Here is a 14,277-nt window from a genome sequence, read left to right as displayed (position 1 = left end):
TGAGTGTAAGAAAGGACATGTCCACAACATGTGCAGAATATCCGTGACAGTGAGGTGACATTGATGGCAAGCGGCATCGGTGCATAAAGAGTAATGATATGTTTTGCATGGGGTGAGGTACGCTCTATGAAGAATGTAAAATTGAATGAAGCAGAAGCAGACATTTTGTAGAACCTGAATAGACCTCTCTAGGGCCAAGATCTATTCCCCATTCATACAGAGGCGGCCTAGTTCCAACTGTCAGCGCTGGCGTAAAGGGTTGAGTGATATTGCTGTGTGGGCGCACAGGGAGTCTGCTAACCAGTGCGTTAAGTGTGTACCGGTACCCATAACATGTATGTACTATATAATGAGTTGTACAGTATGATCGTGTTGTGTCTCTCCCCATTTACTCCGTAGCATTCCAAGCAGTGAGTTGTAGAGTAGGAACTGTCCTGGATATAAACCCTCCTCAGCTTTCAGGGTCTCCAATGGAGGTAGGGCACAGTCCAGCTACAAGTCACCGAGAATATGTAACCCTGCTACATGCCAGGAGAATAATTCCAGGTGCGGGGTATGTTGTCTACTACAGGGTATGTCAATAATGGAAGCACTGGGGCACAGGGGATGACAGCTTTCATAATAAAGAGACAGCATTTGTAATACGCAACTTGTAGAAGGGTGGTATTGGGCATTGGGGGCATTGCACAAGGATGAACTAAGTATAATATGGCAGGCATGCCCAAGCTGGGGATACAGTGGCAGTGCCTGATAAATATAGGCCCGCCATCCAGTGGGCCACTCACTGAAGATAAGAAACCAAGTAGTATTGCTCAAAGTGTGGGACTGCCCGTCCCCCCTTGGTCTGTCGGTAGGTAGAGTTTAAGGAGTGACACTGATCAGCATATATCATGCCATAATAATGACCTCAGCATCTGCTTGATAGTAGCAAAAAAAGGTCTAGGAATATAAAGGATGAGATTTGCTAAATAAAAGAGGAAACGAGGTAGTTTGACCATTTTAATTAGAACCACTCAACCAGCCACTGAGAAGGGGAGGGAGCTCCAGAATCATATTTGTGAGTGCACCAACATTAGGGCTCTCATAAGATTTCCCCCATGCAAGTCTGCAGATGAATTATAGACTTGTATCCCCAGATACCGAAATACATTGGTCTGCCAAGTCATGCGAATACCGTTGAGCGAGGAGGTTGGGTGTGTTAGTGTAGGGTGGAAGTGGAAGGGACAGGATTTGGTCCAGTTAACAACAGACAATCTGCAAAGCTACTAAACACATGAGCCACTACATCTGGAATAGTGTCGACAACCCTGAGATATAAAAGAAGATCGTCAATGTATAGAGACACTATGTGTCGACTATCTCCTAATTGGATTCCCCATGGTTGACAACAGGCATGAAGAGCTATTGCCAGTGGCTTGATAACCAATAAAAAAAATAGCAGAGAAAGAGGTCAGCCCTGGCATGTGTCTTTGGCTATCAGGACAGGATCAGAGATAAGGGGTCCTGTCTTTATCCGTATCAATGGAAGCATCTCGAGAAGTTTGATTAATTTAATGGAACACGGGGTAGTTTGTATTGTGGCAGCACGTCAAACAGATAGGACAAATCCAGAGAGGCAAATGCTTTCTCTAGCCTAACACCATTAACCCAGATTGCGGCCAACGACTAGGAACATACTCCATTATCCGAAAGACCCTGCGTAAGTTAAGGGATGTACTGCAACCTGTGACAAATCCATTTTGGCCTGGATGTACCAAGCCTGGCACCAGTGGCACCAGTCTGTCAGCAAGTATTTTGTCTAGGATCTTATAGTCAGTGTTTAGAAGTGCCAGTGATCTGTAGGAGCCCAGTGCAGTCAGATCCTTATCTGGCTTGGGAATGGATATAAGTAATGCTTCATGCAAAGCAGGAGGTAGGCAAGGTGCTTGGAGTGTGCCATCATAAATAGTTAACAGATGGGGGCTAGCAATGGGGCATATCCTTTGTAAGATTCAGCTGGTAGGCTGTCACAGCCAGTCACCTTAACTGTGGGTAGGGCTCTAATGGCTTCTCAAACTTCAAAGGGGGTGAGCAGGCCGCCGAGTTCCGCCTTTTGCTCCAGCGTGATTTGAAGGATAAGAACACCAGGCAAAAACATATCCAAAGCAGTTCTAGTAGCCTGGGTCATTGATAGAATAATGGTTGGTGAACTCGGCATGGATGAATGTTTGTGTGTGGAGCAGTTCACCATGAGTTGTATGTAATGCCATGATAGGTTGGCAGGGATTTTCCTGTCTGATAAGCCAGACCATTAAGGGCCTGTATCTGTCCCCACTCGCATGTGTTCTGGTGGAGTGAGCTGCATAGTTGAAGCAGCGAAGTCTCTCCAATAATGCAGTGTGTTCTCTACACCTATGTGCCAAGTGGGCCCAGCTAGTGGGATTCTGTAATGTGTGGGTCTCATGCCCTAGCTTGTCTCGCCCTAGTTTCATAATGTCCCTGTCCAGTTCGGAGCGTGTGTTCTAGATTGCACCTATGTATTGCCCCATATTGTTACTTTAAATGTGTCCCAATCTACTAGGGTAGTTGAGGCATTGCCAGTGTTGGCCTCAAAGTATTCAGTGATGGCTGTATCAAGAAAAGATCAAAAGGGGGTGTCTTCTAGTGCCGACTGCTGCAAACGCCGTGAACGAATAGGAGAGGCTGGCTTTTCTCACTTGAATTGCAGTAATTGTGGCTTATGATTGGCGTGTGTGTCCCCAACATAATCAAAGTAAATGACATGTGGCAGAATATCTGGTGAGCCAACGATATGGTCAATGCAAATGTGTAAGTCACAGGGAAACAGATAAAAGGAGTACACCCTAGCAGTTGTGTTGCGTGCATGCTATATGTCCACTAGATGCCAATGTTTGAGCCAGTCTGTGAGGTTTTGGGTGTTTGCTGAGGCAATTGTGCAGGGAAAGGGGGGGGGATTGGTCTAGGTCAAGTTAGAGCACACTGTTGAAATCCCCTCCATGGAGCAGGGTAGTTCGCTCCAGGTCGATAAGGTCTCAGACAGTTTGGCCAATAATACTGCTTGGTCCATGCTGGGGTATATATGGTACCCAGTACTACCTGGTGGCCGTCTAGCTAACCCCTAATAAAAAAATATCTACCATACAGGTCTATGTTGGTAGTCTCTCCTTGGAAGGGGACTCAATCCCAGGTCCACACCAGCACCCCTCTTGCATGTGTGGAAAAGTTAGTAGAGAACACCTGCCCATGCCAATGTCTCATTAGCCTGACATCCTCAGAGGCAAATGAGCGGGACCTCTGTAAATAGGCAATATGGGTGTTTTGCACAACATAGGTACGAATTCACATTGTACCTGCAAGAGGGGGTGTGCATGCTGCAGGTGTTCCATGCTATTACGTTGGTGTCAGTCATATTGCCAGTTGGGGCATTTGAGGTTGAGTAATCATGGCCAGGAGGATAAAGATCAATCTGAGTGTGCGGTGTGATATGGCGTGGTAGGGTGCGGACAACAGAGACAAGCGTTAAACACAAATAATACAATTACACCATTCAAGTACAAACCAACATCAGGGCAGAACAATGACATGCGTCAATCCAAACTTTATAATGTTGCACACATGGACGAAATGACCAACCTAAAGGTTAAGTCAAAATGTGGGGTGCGGGTGAGTGAGCTCCAAATTACATAGAATACTGAGGCTGATACCCTATCGGAGTAAAAGTAGTGATAGTGTTAGCAAATCATGATCACCATGTATAGTCTAGAAGGCAAGCTGTCCACTAAATGGGCCACGGAAAAAGGAAAAAGTGCAAAGTAGGAGGGTGGGAGGGATGGGTGAGGGAAAATAGTGGAGGGGGAGAAAGTGGGGAAGAGGAAAAGATCAGAGAGAGGAGAAGTCACAATGGATAAGCTGGCAGTGACCATTAGATGAGGTATAGTGACCAGTTTGAGGTTGTTGTGCTACAGCTGGCAGCAGGCAATGAAATGAATGAATAGCAGCAGGGGGCCAGTGGCATTAGATAAGGTCATCATCCATTTGTGGTGTCACTTTTGGTAGTGCCACAGTGTCTGATTTGGAAACCTAGGTGGCTGATGAGCTGATGTCAGTGGAGGAGCAAGCCGATTGTCTTTCGATGTCAGAATGGATCGGAGTGTCTTGCATGGTGGTAGCCACTTGAAAGGCATGTCGTCACTCTTGAATTACTTGCTCCAGATTAGGTGTAGATCAGGGTCATGGGGTGCTTTCCTCCTTCCAGGGTTTCCTTCAGTGTCTGTTGCTTTTTGGTAGTGCCTGCAGCTGGCTTCCTGGCTTTGAGGGGTGGAGTGTTGCAAGACTCTCCCAGTCGATCTAATCACATGGCTTCTTGGAGTCCGTAAAGAAATGAGATTTTGTGTTCATAAGGACCCTGAGTTTCGCTGGGGACAGGAAAGAGTATTTTAAGCCCAATTCCCACAGCCGACACTTGACTGACAGGTGTTGTAAGGACATCTTGTAGTCTGGGAAGAGCATGATACGAGCACTTCAACAGTGAGGTCAGGTAGTTTGCGGGCTTCTCTAAGAATATGGTCCCGGCCTTGATAGTGCAGTACCTGAAAAACCATAGATCTAACATTGGAGCCTGGTGGAGCTTTCCTGGCTGGTACTCGATGCACCTTCTCAATGGAGAAGAATAGTGACAGGGCAGAGGGGTTGATGATTTTATGAACCTATTGTTCGATGTAGGCAATGGCGTTCCTGTGGTCAGGAAGACCCACAACCCAGATGTTGTTTCTCCTGAAGCAGCCTGCAGCATCCTCCGCCTTCTCCTCCAGTATACTTACTCGGTCCGCAAGTAGATGAACCTCTGCTTCTGTTGCTTGAGCCTGAGGCGTCAACGTGGTGAGGGATTGTTCTGTTTTGCGTACTCTGTCAACTGATTTCTGATGATGTCCAGGCAGGAGAGTAAGGTCTGCAGTGACCGTGTCAATTGTGTCTGTAGGGAGATGATTTTTCAGTTGCAGCTAACATGATGTCTAGTTCATCTTCGAGCGATGAGGCACCATCAGGGTGGGTCAGATATTGAGCCAGAGACCCTTAATTGGTGTGGGGAGGCTCCTGTGGCACCTGAGAGTAGACAACCCGTGTGTGCACCAAGTTGCCTCACTGAAATGATAATGAAGCCTGATGACAGGGATGGGCCAGCTTGCATGTGTCGTACAGCAGAGCACAACACAGCAGCACAAGCAGCCCACGTGTCACCACCAAGTAGCTCTCTCTAAGTCATCTCTGTAGTCTGCAGGATCACATGATAATGCTGGTACGTAATATTAATGGTGGTTGAAGGCCAGAATTGAGGAAGGGTCAACAGTCCATAGGTTCCACCTGCACTGTGTGAAGAACAAGCGGCCCAGTTCAGTGGAAAGCACAAAGGGAATGCACCCCTCAGTAGAGAATGACAGGTGGTGCTTGAGTGAATCAAAAGGGCAATGGGAGGCACATATGAGGCATGGAGAAAAGGACAGCAGTGCGTAATGGATTGGTTGATTACTCAATGCCACAGTGCACACACCTCCAAGCATAGTTCCAGAAGTTCAGACAGGTAGGTCCAAATATGGCAGCCTAATGCAGTGTGAATGGTCAAAGTGCGTGGATGACAACAAAGGGCGAGCCCTTAGGAAGTATTAGGTATAAGTGCAGGGATTCCTTAAAGGAAAATTAGATGCATTTCAAAAACAAAAATTAAAAGTTTTCTTTTCATTTTTTCAGAGCAGGCAGTGGTCAGTGGGACCAGTGCCTGCTCTGAAAAAATATTTTTGCAGCCATTCACAGAGGGGAAGGGTAAACTGGTGCTAACTACGATTGTTTTGTGACCGCATTCACAGTCACAAAACAATCCTACATCGCACTGCGACTCGCAATTAGGAAGGGAACGCTCCTGCCTAATTTCGACTCGTAAACCTATTTGGTGATTCGGTAAATAGATTCCCAAATCGCAAAATAGGCTCTGTACATACCAAAATAGTATGTACATGTGCCACAAAGAGTGGATTCTGTTCCAACAGGCTCAAGGGAACTGTCAGGTATCATCAACATCAGCGATGATATACTCATCTGCACCAGATCAATTCATGAACACCATGCACACCTATAGGGAGTCCTTCAGATGATAAAAGATGCCGGCCTCACCCTGTGCAAAGAGAAATGTGAATTTCTCAAATAAAAATACGTTTATTTGGATACACCTTCTCGGCCAAAGCCATAGCACCAGACCCAAGTGAAAAACATCCAAGGAGCTCCAGCACCCACAAAAACGTCAGATGTAAAGAGCTTTCTGGGAATGGTTAACTTCTGTGGATGCTTTATCCTGGACCTCATAAGCCTCAAGCAACCTCTGCAAGATCTTACGAAGGCCGTTTTGCCCTGGGTTTTGGGAGCCTGCACAAGAGGATTCCTTTTCAAAAGACTAAGGAAGCACTGTTGAGTACCACCTTGTTTTACTTTGACCCTCCTTCTACACCCCGACCTGACAGCTTCGCTCCGCCGACCTTGCCCTCGCCACCGTCCTGCACATCCGCAGAACAACCACCAGTGGCAGATCATTCTAGCACATCGCCGCCAAGACGTGGAACACTCTTCCCACCCACCTGCGTCAGACCAAGGACCTCCTTACTTTCAGGAGACTTCTCAAAACTTGGCTGTTCGAGCAGTAGTCCTCCCCCCATTGCCTTGAGACCCTCACGGGTAAGTAGTGCACTCCACAAATTCCCTGATTGATTGATTTTCAAATCCCAGATATACAGCGTGATTAATATTCAGAAATCAAGTTTGCACCTCTCACGATATGCTGTGATGTGAACTGAAAGTTAGTAGTGAAAATCAAATGGTTATCAACTATCAGTCCAGCATTCCAGTGGCAACCTGAGATTTAACTATAATCCTGTAGTTTTTAAACAACTGTTTTGTGATTCATAAATATAAAAAGAGCACTGGTGCTGTCACCTTTTAATATGTAAAAAGAACAAGTGATGGACGGAATGCTGAACAATGTCAAACTTTCTCCCCCAGTACAGAGATCTGGGCCTAAATCCATTGTTTTTTTGCTGTCCATGCCATTCCAGTTTGGACCCAGCCATATGCAAATCAGTCTTGACCCTGTCCCCCATGGGAACAGTCCAGCCCGAACTGCTAGTCAGGTCTTCCCTGGACTGGAAACAAGCATCCTGGGACCGGTTTCGGGGTTTCACCCCTCATCAGCCAGGCTAGCTTGAATCCAGTGGCATGGGAAGCACGGGACCCACGTCTGGGCATACCCTTCCCACTTAGGGCGACAAATGCAAAAAGAACAAGTGATGGACGGAATGCTGAACAATGTCAAACATTCACCCCCAGTACAGAGATCTGGGCATAAATCCATCGTTTTGTGTTGCTGATGTTGCCCTAAGTGGGGAGGGTATGCCCAGATGTGGGTCCCTTGCTCACTGTGCCACTGGAATCAAGCTAGCCTGGTTGAAGAAGGGTGATACGCTGAAACCAGTCCCAGGATGCTTGTTTCCGGTCCAGGGAGGACCTGGCCTGGCAGTTCGGGCTGGACTGTTCCCATGAGGAACAGGGTCAAGACTGATTTGCATAAGGCTGGGTCCAAACTGGGGTGGCATGGTGAGCAGAAGAACGATGAATTAAACCCAGATCTGTGACTGGGGGTGAGTGTTTGCATTGTCAGCACTCCGTTCATCATCCTTTTGTGTTGCTACCTTTTAATATGTGCCTGAACAACATTGTGTCTTAAGGTAGGAAATATTGCTTTTGATTGTGCTATAAAAAAAACACCCCAATTGAAAATTGTTATTGTGTGGCCGGCCAACATAAAAAAAAAACAGTCTCCTTTTCCAACCCCATAGAAGTTAATAGACAAGGTTATGAGAAACCATTTACTCAACATAACAGCCCACACATTTCGGCACACATACACACATCTTGTGTTTTCATTAGGACTAAAGGCTGGTATTAGTCGAATCCTTGCATCCTATTGGGCTCACACAGTACAATTATAGGAGAATATATTAATCTCATGCCCACCAGTTAATGTTGTGCTCAATTGCCCTCTATTGTTTCCCAGCCAGCACTGGGAGAGGAAGCTCTTCCATTTAGCTGGATTCAAATATGGCAGCTAAACATGCATCTCTCCTCGTGCTCCAGTGCCTCTATCAGCACAGACAATTAACAATTGGAATCTCTCTTTTTTCCGTACCACAAGCAGCCATAGGTGATAAAAGATTCCTTTCAGTCTGCATACATACACTTTAAAGGGACAGTTGATTAAGGTAAGATACAGATTAAGTAAAAAATTATGATGGTCAAAAGGCATAAAATAAGGACAGCCAGACATGTCTGAGTCTATGCTGAGAGCTGATGTTCTGGAGCTGTGGCTCTATATCAAGTGACATCATGACAGTAGCAATGTTTATCATTATTGGCTTTGTTGCTGGTGGAAGTATTACTAAAGGAGTCTTTCTGTACTTAATGGCTGACTCCTTTCCTTGCCTTAAAATCAAGATAAAACAGGAATAAACTAGTTGAACGTTTAAAGTAAGAATGTCATGAGTATAAATAAATATACAGTTTATATTGCAAGAGAATCCAAGTAAGTGAAGTAAATGTAATTGCAGGAACTGGCTGTGGTCGAGTCCAGGGAAGGAGGTGCACTACCCTAAATCTTTTGCTTAGACTCTTATTTTAGTTGGTGAAGAAAAGAAAAGGTCATGCAAGGAGAGCAAGTTAAGGTATGTCCTTCATGCAGCATGTCCCATGGAATTCTAAATTAAGAACTATTGTTAACTTTGTACATGAGTGTGGCAACTTCCCCGGCCCGTCAGCATGCAGATTAATTACATCGCACAGGACTGCAGCCAAACCTTACTTTATTCCTCAGCATACACTCACACACTGTTCTTACATCATACCTTCTGTTAACCACACCTTAACATCTCAGCACACATTACGTACTTCCTGTTCATATTCCGTCAGGAACCACGAGGATTCTAGTACATATAACATCAATATGCCACATCTCTCCCTTTGTTAAATAAAAAGGTGGGGATCATCACCAGATCACAATTCCTCAAATATTCAGCGAGACGCCATCACTTGTCTGCCAGCTTGTGTGATCCGAGATGATCAAGGTCCACCCTGATCAGGCTATTGCAACATGCGGCCTGTGAACCCGACCTGCTGGTTAGGTTGCTTCCTGTGCAGATCGGCAGTAAAAGGAGTGTCCAATTTCCGCCTGCATCTTTGCTTGCCCAATACCCAGTCTCCTGGGCATAGCGAAGATGATCTGCGTATATTTACATTTTCCATTTCAGAGGATCACCAGTATCTTGAATCTTCTCAGTATACACAGATCACTTCGGGGTCCATTGAGATAGTTTTGTTCTGATGACTCTCCCAAATAGCAAGGTGGCTGGACCTTCACCAGTTGTGGAGTGAGGAGTTGATCAATAGCCCAGAGGGCATGTGTCTTGGTTCAGTTTGATTCCCTCCATGGATGCTAATTGGATGACCCTCTTGAGGGTGTCCATTAATTGTTCAACTACACCATTGGTTTGGCGCCAGAGGGGTGCACTGTTGGTGTTTGATGTTGAGTCAGACAAAAAATTATTTGAACACTCTGCTGTTAAAGGGCGGACTGTTGAAAGATTTGAGAATTTCGGGGATGCCCCCTTTCCAAAGATACCATCAAGCTGTTCTATGACTTAGTCATGGGTTGTCAAGGATAGGTCTTCCACCAGAGGCAACCGTGAATATTTGTCTATGACTACCATGAGATGGTGTCCATTTCCTAGAGGTCCAAAAACATCAACTGCAACTCTCTCCCAGGCATGGGCAGAAAGATCAGACATTGTGTCTGGGTGTTGCGTCACCTTGAGGACAAACAATTTCAAATGTGGCATGCCTCTAGGTTTCTCTCGACTCACTCATCTAGCCGAGAGAAGCACACTTCATCTCTTAATGCTCTTGTAGTGGCTACAACACCACTGTGTCCTTCATAGGCCAGCTCAATCAAGGCAAATGCACACTGCTCTGCTACTGTCCTTTTTTGGGCACAACTGCTATGGGCAAAACCCATGGCATGGGGCCTGTGGAGCGCTCGATGATGCCATGTTCAAAGAAGGCAGCCAACTCCTTCTCTACAGCTGCTTGTAGGTGAAAAGAAACTCTACGGTGTCGCTAAGCAACAGGGCAAATGTCTTCATTGATATAAAGGTGTACTTTCTTTATCTTGAGGTTTCCAGACCATAGAACAACGATGGAACTCAGCTCATGATGTCGGATTGAGCACAGAGGTTGTAATTGAGAGATATCAACACCAGGTCTGCAGCAGTGGCAAAGCTGAGTAAATAAGCACTCAACAAGGTCCGTTGAAGAACATGAATAGTGGCTACCCACCTATGTCTTTTAGTGTGGCATTGTTGTTATGAACAACCATTGACTTTGCAATGACTCAGAAGCAACCCATGTACACATATTTGTGCCTGATGTAGTGAGGTGAGGCATAAGGGACAGGCTGTTAAACTTTTGTACTAGCATGATGTTGATTGATTCACCACTTTCGGAAATGAAAGTTTGGATGATCGTTCACTTTCAACTTGATTTTGGGAGTGTCCAAATGAGATTTGTTGCTCTGTTTGGTGGGCTTTTTTTGAATTGTAATCTTCCTTAAAGGTAGCCAGCCTCACATGTGCACACTGTTTTTTTATACATCCTGAGTGCACATCCATCTTCTTCTCTGGTACTTGTTAATGACGTTAAAGAACCTTTGTATGATGTGCTTGATTTTGTTTGGTTTCCACTTGCCGTAGATGATGTTGCTTTTTGGCCTTAGTGGCATGGCGCAAATGTTTCTTGAATGTTCTTGTGGCCATTTTTTCTTGCTGTTGTGATGCATTTAAGTTCTCTTTGGTTCCGCACCGGGTTATGACATGGTTCTCTTTCCCACATCCTTTGCAAACTTGCCCTATAGCTGGACATTTACCTTCATGAGGAAATGGAAATCCACATTGGAAGCACAGCTTTGTTGTTTTTGAAGACGTCTACATACAGTGCTTTTTTTTTCATTCAATGCCAATTCATGGTGTGCTGTTCCTGCTTCCATGTCAGCAGCTTGTCGATCTGCTCGTTCTTCTGCTCGTGCAGTCATCAGCATTTTCTCAGGACTGTGTGTTTCTGTTAATCAAGTCTTTCAACAAACTCATCCATTGTTTCATCAACCTGTTGTCACGCTTAGTTGAAGATACACATTTCATAGTCAACATTCAGCATTGGAATCAACTTGACCTCTAATGCTTTTTTTACCTTTTGGTATGATTTTGAACTAGTCTATGATATTCTCTTTAGCACTTCTGTCACTCCAATTCCTGCACGGTTATTTGTATATATTTGATGATTTTCTTGTCATCTTCTTCCTTTAGTGCATCTATGAAGTCATCTAATGTTTCGATCCACACATCTCACCTGGCACCAGTGTTTTGCTTCTTAGAAATGTCGAAAGGCAGTGGTGGCTTCAGGAACACGGCTGCATTATATTTCTCACTCCCTTCTTCTGCCATTAAGGGCACGTGCTGCTCAGACAGCTTTCGCCACGCAGGAAGACCCGACAACTTCTGCAAGCAGATCTTGCTGCTTTAGCCTACACTGCCATGTACTTCAATCGCCCTTACTGGTGGGCAAGTTCTCTGTTTTTTGTTCCTTGGCAAATGTGGCACACACTAGCAGTTTGCTGTATCCTTGCAAACTCTCACGGAAAGCAGCCTTATCTTCTCGGGCATGGATCTCGTGCTCATCATCAGTTGTAGCATCTTCCCCAGCCCGTGAGCATGCTGATGAATTATGTCACCCAGAAGCTGCTGCCAAACATTACTGTATTCCTCAGCATTCACTCGTTCACTGCTCATTACATCACACTTTCCATTAATCCCATCTTCACACCTCCCTGCACATAACATACTTCCTGTTCAGAGTCTCCCCACAACAACAGGATTCTAGTGCAACCAAAATCAATACGCTACCAGACACGTCTGAAAAGGGGTATGTGGGTCTGAAAGATTAGTGGCCCCAGTGCTTAATCTGTAAATAAAATTGTGCTGGTGCCCAAAGCTCTCCTCGGAACCAAACGGCTGCTTCAATTAAATATGTGAGCACGAATACTGAGGCAGGTGATCCTGAAGCCATCTCTGGCCTCTTTAGTCTATTTACAACCACCCCCTGCCCCTTCAGCGTACTCCTGCAGCATTCTGCTTTCCCCACTTGCGATGATTTGTCGTTTTTCTCTTCCTCCATCTTTTCCATATGTGTCTTTTGCTCGCAGCAAATCCTCGAAGCAGAAAAATAAGTGCTGGCCATCAAAAATAAGTGCCGGTGTCCCGCACCGGAAACCACCGGCACAAATTAAGCACTGAGTGGCGGCACTGGCAATATTTTCTTAAAAATATTTCTGGTGCTGTCTCTATAGACTCTCACATGAAAACTTATGACGTCCATACAGGTCGTGCATTGTATGTAACGTCATATCTGTGGGTATTAAAATGATACCCTATATCAAGGGCCGCCATGTCATTACAGAACTGTGAGGAAACCCCAGACGGTTTAACTCAGTCTGCGATCGCTGCCTGGTCCAGGCTGCATTAAAGGTTTGGGCCATCCACTGCTGTTGTGAGCCCAGTCCCTGCATGGTGAGGGCTGCTTCGCCATAGGTGTTCATATTCCTCCGTTTTGCATCCCTACAGGTGAAAACACATTTCTAATGTTGGAGGACATTCTCTGCTCTACAGCTTCCCACTCTCAGTTATCCTGTAAACAAACACTAGCCCTTCACAAGGAATTATTCACCACTCATGTTCACAGCGAGAATGTTGTTCAAATGACTTGTAGTCCAGCAATTTTCAGGTACAGCGAATCAAGGCCGCTCAAAGGATACGTAGCCAGGGCTGCTTCGGTGAAAGCTCACCTATGCCCCGCGAAGCTCCCTAGTCTGCCCGTGGCCTGTGCAGGTAGCCCTGCTTGGCGCTGTGAGTAGCACTTTGCATTCTGGAACTTGTAGCCTAGCAATCGCCTTTTAAATGTTTGCCCCCACATCCAAGAATGCCTGGACTGCCTAAGTGCGTCAAATACTGTATGTGGCACCGAGGCTGCTATTAATATGACAGTATACATCTTCGGTACTTTCCCTTTAAGGTAAGCTTTATCAGAGTCCGTCGTTACAGTTGCGTCTGTCAGCGCCATCCCTCAGCAGCTCTGGCGCGCACACCGAGCGTGGCAACAGACACTTCATTCTGAAGCAGAATTCCCAGGGAGTCACAGCCCGCCCCGCACATTCCAGCGGGCCTACAGCCCAGAGTCAGCCTTTTATGAGCAAGGGGAGCTGCAAGAGGCGCCTCTGGCTCGGGGCTGGGCCCGTCCCTGAGTGCTCGGCTTTTTTTTTAGTCAGCAGAGGCTATTTTGGTGCTTTTGGAAGGTCTATCGAGTGGCAAACATTCATAACATACTGGTACGTGAATGTCAGTCCGCTTTACTGTACCTTTTCTCTTCCAGCGTCCTCTCCCAACTACTCCACAACAAAATCAAGATGGATAGTCCTGGAGTAATCACGAGTTTTTGTTCTCTCTCTCTCTCTCTCTCCTCCCTCCGTCTCCCTTCTGTCTGACAGCTGTGCAAGCTAATTTTCAGGACACTTCACTTTTTCCCCCTAATGAAGCTGCTGTGTGGGAAACAGCTGGTGCCGGAAGGGAGGGACAGGTGAGGGATATGTACATCTGGGACTGATAAAAACAAGAAGAACATGAAAGACTGCGAAAGACAGAGATGAAATCCAAGTGGATCGTGATATGTAGTCTTTCTGTAAATAGAAAATGGCACGCCAGCAATTTAATAGATCGGGGGTTAGATTTTAAGACCATTCAGCATTGCCAAGTTTGTGTTGCAGTAAAACAACCACTATATGTCTAAGTAGAGATGCCAATGGCTTTCAGGTCTATTTTTATTTAGGCTACTTCTTGTTAAGAAGAGTTTGCTCCACCGTCACTTCGGCGCTGGGCGTATTCCCACTGCCAAGGCAATACACATGGCTGCAAGCAAGCAGGGAAACCGCCTCCAAAAATGTTGTGGAGATATGGAGGGCAGGGGTGTGCACTCTCCATTTTAGGAAATGAAACACAATGTAAATTTTCCTATTCCCATGACGGAAAGTCTTAATTTTATTAAAGACTTGGAGGCGAGTATTATGCGTTTCTTTTCTTACTTTAA

The sequence above is a fragment of the Pleurodeles waltl genome, chromosome 9 (genome assembly GCF_031143425.1).
Source record: "Pleurodeles waltl isolate 20211129_DDA chromosome 9, aPleWal1.hap1.20221129, whole genome shotgun sequence".
NCBI lineage: Eukaryota > Metazoa > Chordata > Amphibia > Caudata > Salamandridae > Pleurodeles > Pleurodeles waltl.
Note: the sequence above shows the minus strand (reverse complement) of the source record.